Source organism: Arvicola amphibius, chromosome 2 (genome assembly GCF_903992535.2).
Source record: "Arvicola amphibius chromosome 2, mArvAmp1.2, whole genome shotgun sequence".
Lineage (NCBI taxonomy): Eukaryota > Metazoa > Chordata > Mammalia > Rodentia > Cricetidae > Arvicola > Arvicola amphibius.
The window spans coordinates 141,105,298-141,110,918 of NC_052048.2; positions in this window are offsets into that span (position 1 = coordinate 141,105,298).

Genomic DNA, 5,621 nt, shown 5'->3' on the forward strand with positions numbered 1-5,621 from the left:
TATGTGTAACAGTGTCGCTGTGTGTGGGAAACAAAACAGGCTTGCAAAAATTAAAGTCAACTAGATTTTGACCTTCGCGAACGCGAGTGCCGCCTCTGTGTCTGCCTGGATCGGTTAAGTCCCCTAATGATGCAAACGTGCTGGCCCGACTCACCCATTCCCTGGAACGCTGGTCCTGCTGGGATTTTGAAAATTACTTTAATTAACCTTATTTCATCTTGGATAGTGGTAGAACGCTTTTATTTGTTAACTATGCGTTCGTTTGCTTCATCATTAGCCTTGTCTTTTGCCCTTGGAAGAGATGGTGATGTATTGTGAGTCAGGTGTTAATCCCTTAGAACAGTGTTCACTGTGGTGCCCAGCTGTGCCTTAGAGGTTAGGATTCTGTAGATTATAGGCTTTGGAAATACAAGTCGGAGGGCTGGAGGGAAAGGGAGCAAGGATCAGATCCAAACTCTCCATTCTAGTAGGGAGATGGAAGATGTGGTATTTGGAACAACCTCGCCTAGGGCAGGCTTTCGAGCCACCTTCCAGCTCCTCCCGAGGTCAGGTGAATCTTTTACTGAAGGGGAAGAATAGTGGTTAGTCCCAAACAGTTCCTCTCCATTAGTTAACCACATTTACCGTATTGTTAGTAGTCTGCCCCTATTCTGTAGCTGTCCCCATCCTTCCCTCCCTCCTCCTTTCTCACAACCCGATACCTCTGCCGTACAGAACCGAGTCCTTGGTTTTACAGCTGCATCCTGGTCACGGTTCCCCAAACCCAGTTTCAACTCCTGCTTTTTTTCTTTTTCTTTCTAGAAATGCTTGTGTGATCCACAAGCCTCCACCCAGGGCACTGTGAGGCCATAGACAGGGAGACACTGGCGTCCAACTCCACGCCAGCCCTCAGGGCACGGCACTTGAGAGCCGGCAGATACTGCTTTTCCCTGAACTGCCTTAGCAAGTCAGAAGGGGCAAAGGGTGCTCAGCTGGAGTCAGGGAAATGACCAACACGTTCTCTCTTCTGTGGTGGTTTGGGGTCTCATCGCTGCCTCTTTTACTCCAGCATCCTCCTCGTTTGGTGAGTTCACGCGTGAACCACAGAGGATGTGTTAGCATCTGTGCCTCTCAAGTGCATTGATGTGTGTGCAGACGTAGAGTGGCATCCTCCAGAAGGTCGGGACTTTTCACAGGGCCAAGCCTGTCTACTTTCCTCGTCTTCTTCATCTTCTTTGCCTTCTTCTTCCACCCCTCCCTCCCTCCTTCCTTCCTTTCCTTTCCCTTTTCCTTTTTGAGGCAGGGTTTTCCCATAACAACCCTGGCTGTCCTGGAACTCTCTAGACCAGGCTGGCCTTGAACCCACAGGCAGGAGAGGCTATGGCAAGCCAAGTGGAGCCCTCAGCAGCCACCTGTTCCATTTGCATACGTCACAGAGCTGCTGACGTTGAAGGCAGTGTGTATCTGTTGTAGCTGTCCAGAACACAGGGGAGGGGTGTCGTGTGCTAACAAAGGAGTCTTGGGTGTGCAAAACTGTGGGCAAAGAGAGCCTTGGAGCAGAGACAGCTCGCTTCTACCTGTAACGTGAGCTGTGAGGGGCTGGGGCTGCCGTGGGTTAGAAGGAACGTCACACGATCCCAGGGCTTGTTCAGGTGAGGAGGACATTCCTGGCTTTGACAATTCCTTCCCAGTACCCAGAGACTGCTACTACACAGAACTGGAGGAGATGCCAGGAGACCAGTGGCCAAATTTCCATGTTTTAAATGGAAGCCACAGTCTTTCCTAGTCTGTGCTGGCTGACAGAGGCCCCCAGTCAACCTCAGTGGCTTAGCGCACACCCAGAAGTCACACTTGGCTCGTGGACCTACCTGCAGGATTTTCAGTGTTGGGTGGGCACCTCTCACACAGCACCTGGTGGCTTTCACGCTGTGGTCCCATTGGCCTAAGGACTGCAAAGCTTGCTGCTGGGTCTGCATCAGGTGACACAGACAGAGGATCTTGCAGGTGACAGGCAAGCCTGCTCGTATTCTGCTGGCTAGAAGCCTTTGTCGAGCCTTACCTGGGGGGAGGCTGGGCTGTGCAACCCAGCCACGGCGCGGGAAGAAGTTGGGATGGTCTTGGGTACACATATCGGTGGATGGGTTACGTGTATTGCTGATCCAGACATGGAATTGTCAGCTGGTAGCTGTTCATTGAGTGATGCCGAATGGTTCAGTACTTTTTGATCTTTGGAGGCGAGAAGATTTGGGTTTGGGTGCTGTTGTGAGGCCGAGGGCAAGGACTCAAGCAAGCCTCAGGCTGTCCTGTGGGAAATGGGAATATCTCGTGGGGTCACTGTGACCATGAAGTGAAAGAATAGACTAGGGTTTCCATGTGACTAGACATGCTTATTTGTGGAAACCACTGGGACTGGATGAGGGGGAGGGGAAGCTCTTCCTTTGTCCCATTTTTTCTCAGCCCTGGGTGCCAGCATTGGCCAGCTGGGTCCAGAGAACATCTGTGAGATGGCATTAGTTCCTCAGCCTCTTGCTAAATTTCAGTCATTCATTTTGACGGACATGGGATTTGGAAAAAAAAAAGCAAACTCCTCCTCCCACGAGCATCCATTTTCTGTGATCAGTAGAAATCCAGTCATTTAGCATGCAGCTCGGCTGCCCTGCTTTGTTTAGTCTGAGACAGGAACGTGCAGAAAACTGCGATTTTCCTGTTTTATTTTAAACATGTATTTCTAGGGACAGTAGAAAGAAAAAAAGTTAAATCATTTTTTACTTATGGAGTTTGGTGCTTAGGTAAAGAGAATTGCCTCCTTGGTTTGGGTGAGAGCCCCGGCAAGGAATGCGGCTCAGGTGCATGGTGCATCCAGAGCCTGGCATAGGGGTCCAGCATGAAGGGTTTCCACAGATATGCACTGAGCGGATTAGGGGATGCATGAAACTTGTGCTACCAGGGCACAAACAATTAAGATAATGCCTGAAACACCGCGGCTATGCCGGGGAATCGCAGCAGTTTAAATGCGATATTCCCTAAATGGTTTCTTCCCTTGTAAATAACACACATGCACGCGTGTGTGCACACACGCACGCGCACACACACACCTCTTGATGTCCTACACAAAGCAGCAAGAAGAGGAAACCAAATGGTCTCTTTTTTAGTACATTGTTCTTTAAAATAACTTGGTAAGCCTTCCTAGTTAAGCTTTGTGGTGGGATGATAATGATTACAGCAAACAAAATAATGTCTGGCGCTCAGAAGGTTAATGTTTTTTTTTTTTTTTTCAAGAAATGATTGTCCAATTTGAGGTGGAAGAAATGGCGCCTGAAATTGCAAAACGTGGTCCTGTAGTGCCCCCTGGTGTCCACTCTGTGAAATCGTCAAACCTAGATTTGTGTTCCGCCCTAGTCATTAGCATAATCTTGATTTATTTATGAACCTGGTGCTAGGTTCATATGGAGGAGAGAGGAGAGTCCTTGCTTCCGGCACCGACTTCTTTCTCTCAGGCCCTTTTTCAAATGGCGAGCTACCGCAGCGTGAAAGTACATCAATGCTAGCATAAGATTTAAAAACTGAAAGCAAGTATTACATTGGAGAGAAGTCTTTTCACCTTCAAGAAAATTAACGGCTTTAAAAAATTATTTTTTCAGGTGGCACATTATTAAGCAGTTTCTTTTGTCCATAAAGATATTCTCTGTAAATCGGTTGGACAAAGAACTGTTTTAATTTTAGAGATTTATTATCACATGTAATAATTAAGCCATTCTTTATTTTTTTCCCCCCTGAGACCCATTCATTTAAATAATAACAGATCCCGCTGGGTGGTGGTAGCTCACACCTTTAATCCCAGCACTCGGGAGGCAGAGGTAGGAGGATCTCCGTGAGTTCAAAGCCAGCTTAACCTACAGAGCCAGTTCCAGGACAGCTAGTGCTACACAAAGAAACCCTGTCTCACGGAGGATAAAGATACAGAGAATGAATAGATCAGATAAATCTACAATATCAAAGAGGAGTACTCTGATTGATTTCTAAATGCTACTAATTTAATATTTAATTGCAAAATCTTACTTTTAAAAAGAGGGCATTCCCTTCTTCCTCACCCTCCAATGATGATGACAGTCAATTGAATTAAATTGGCAGGTGAACTCCAGGCCCAGGAGAGGTGTGCATGGGCAGTAGTCACTAAATGGAGTAGTGCTGGTAGAGAGGAAGCACCCAGACCACAAGGAAGGAGGGGAGACGTCCCCAGAGGCTGCAGCGACAGAGGAGGGAAAGGGGAGCAGGGCATCACACAAACAGAGCGACACAGCAAGGAGCCAGCGCAGCACAGGAGCGGAAAGGGTGAGCCTCTCAAGGGGCCCCAGGGCACTGTACTTAGCCTGGGAAGTTAATGCAAAGAGTCCAGGAAGGTTCCGAGGAGTTAGGCAGGAGAGAGGGATGGGCAGCTGGGCAGTGGTGCCTGACCCCACCAGGGTGCCGGCTGTAGCTGACACCAGTTATCAAGGAGAGGAGAGTCTCACATTCCCTCCTCGCTTTCCAAGAACAGGCGTAGAGGCCGACTGAGAGCTTGGATATCCAGGGGAAGGCACAGGGTGGAAAAGAGCTTTGGAGTCTGTCATGAGCTGGTTGGGTGATGCTAACCTTGGGCAGGCTTCTTGACCTCTCTCAGCCTCAGTCTTCCCTCCTGTAAGGTGGGCATGATAATCTCCCCTGTACGGGATTGGAGAAGGCATGGAGGGTGCGCATGGCAAAGGAGCTGGGGTGAGAACCACCCTGAGGATAGCAGTTGGTTTTCACAAGACGGGTCCTTGCATGGGATTTCATTCCAAAAGCACCCTCTTGTTTGGCTGCTTTCTTATGTGATCATAGCCCCAACAACTGCTGCCTATCTAGTGCGTTGAAGGCCGGGGCCCCACCCACCTTGTCACCACCGTTCCCCATCTCTTTAGGCGCAGGGCAGTAGCCATTGTAAAGTGAAGGGCGCATGGCTGCTGCATCGCTGCATCTCAGTTCAGTGACGGACGCTAAAAGCTGCAGAGGGGCCTTTCTATCGCCTCTGTTTAGGGGTGATCACCGCTCAGGAAAGCACATTTGAACTGGGGTGTCAGCCAAGTTAGACAAAGAAGTGGTTGACAGAACAGGCCGCGGGGTTGGAAAGCCCTGGGCTGGAACTCCAGTTTCACCAACCCCACGTCTGTTTGTCCCTCTGGAAGACAGCGAGTGGTGCAGCGCTTTCTCGGTGAGTCAGTCTGAGGGTTACACAAGACAGACGCTCCACAGTGCTTACCGCTGCCCCGGGTAGGTGCTATTATTGATTATTGCATTTAAGATTTAGAAAGATTTAGAAGTGAAGAAGTGACTCAGAATTCTTGCCTAGCACGCACAAATCCCCGAGCTTGAGCTCCAACATCAAATAAACTGGGCGTGGTAGCGCACCTCTGGGATCCCAGTGCTCAGGGGACAAGGCAGGAGGATCAGAAGTTCAAGGTTGTCCTTGGTCACGTGGTGATTTGAGGTCAGCCTGAGCTACACAAGACACTGTCTCAAGATACAAAAGCAAGGCTGGAAGGATGGCTCAGTGGTTGGGGCACTGGCTGCTCTTCCAGAGGACTTGGGTTTGATTCCCAGCACAAGGCGGTTCCCAACTGTCT